The sequence below is a fragment of the Octodon degus genome, unplaced genomic scaffold, assembly GCF_000260255.1.
Source record: "Octodon degus isolate 3935 unplaced genomic scaffold, OctDeg1.0 scaffold00034, whole genome shotgun sequence".
NCBI classification, from domain to species: Eukaryota; Metazoa; Chordata; class Mammalia; order Rodentia; family Octodontidae; genus Octodon; species Octodon degus.
This window is the reverse complement of record NW_004524610.1, coordinates 2,058,744-2,060,360: the sequence shown is the minus strand read 5'-3', so window position 1 is coordinate 2,060,360 and position 1,617 is coordinate 2,058,744.

Genomic DNA, 1,617 nt, shown 5'->3' with positions numbered 1-1,617 from the left:
TGTACTGCTTTCCTCCTGCTACTGTACTGCTTTCCTCCTGCTACTGTACTGCTTTCCTCCTGCTACTGTACTGCTTTCCTCCTGCTACTGTACTGTTTCAGTTTCATCGCTATGGTTTTTTCATTTCTCACTATGTTTGAGAAAATGTAACAACTATATCAATCCTATAAATCACTTATTTTTAATCAAAAATTTATTCTGACAAATTTAAATATGTTAATTCCAGATAACATTTTTTGTTTGACTTGGTTCTTCTTCGGTAGACAGTCTATAACTGCTGTTTTAGATTTTAAACACACACACACAAGTAACTTCCTAAATAAAGTTTTTTAATATGTCTTTTTATTTTTTGGTATTGAAGATTGACCCCAGGACCTTTGTTTGTGACAGGAGGCTTGCCATGTACTTCAGGCTAGCTTTGCACTCACTGTGTAGCCCAGGCTGGCCTCGAACTTGCTGCGATCCTGCTGCCTCGCTGCCCCGCCCTCACACGCCACCAGGAGTTGAAGTATCTGTGTTGGGCCCATGTCCCCCACGCGCAGTTCGGAGAGCACTTGCCGATGCCCAGCATGTGTTCAGTGAGGCAGGCTTCTGTTGAAATTGCAGCTTTGCGCTGGCTCTGTGCGTCTAACCTCTCACAGCCTCTGTATTCCCATCTGTACAGTAACAGCGTGTCTCACAGAATTACAATAAAGGTCAAAGAAAATGACTTCCGTGGGAGGGAGGACCTCCATATGTGGGGTCCCCTCCACTTCTTTCAGCCTCTGCTGGCGTTACTTGTCACTGCATGCACACCCTCGAGTCTGAGGAGATGTGTTTGACTTCGTTGGGGACCACAACTATCAAAAGAAAACGTGCAGCCAGCTCGCAGGGCTGAGGGAGGTTACGCGGAGTGTGATGCCCGGGGGAGCCAGCTCAGCTTCCCGGCAGCCTGCTCACAACATGACCTCGTTTTCTGTGCACTTCAGTTGGAACTACCTTACATAAGGTGTAGCGTTGGCTGAGGGCCACCAGAGCTCAGGGCCACCAGAGCTCAGGGCCAGGATCACCATGCAGTGTGGGCTCCCGGCTGAGAGCGGACTCAGGTGTGGAGTCCGGCATAGCAAGGGCGGAGCACGTCCTCCTGTGTGTGGAGCCTGGCTGGGGCTTATCAGCTGTGGCCCCACGCCCTGCTAGACGGGCAGGGTGTGGGCACACTCACTGTCTGTGCGCCTGGCCAGGCTCTGTGGCCCAGGGCACTCCTCCCCAGTGGTCGTCGTAGCCTGCGTGATCAGAACCCGAGTGCGCCACGCTGCCCTGGAGTACAGAGAGCAGTCCCATGTGTGGATTCTTCGGAGCTCCGAGCAAAGGCTTTCACAGTACAGCGCCTTACCTTACAGTCTTATCTTCTGTATTCGTAGCTGGTTTACAGTGTGTTTGCAGTCGCTCACTTCCCACTGTCAGCAGTCCCACTGCAACAGTCGATGTGGGGGCTGGTTTTATTGTCCTCGCCTGAGGCTTCAGCACGTTTGCGTGGATGCTTCTAGATTAACCTCCCGCAGCACGTAGAAGCATTCCTGTAAGAGCAGGGCATAGCAGACACTGCCTTCCAGGCAGGTGGTGATTCTCTCTGGTTTC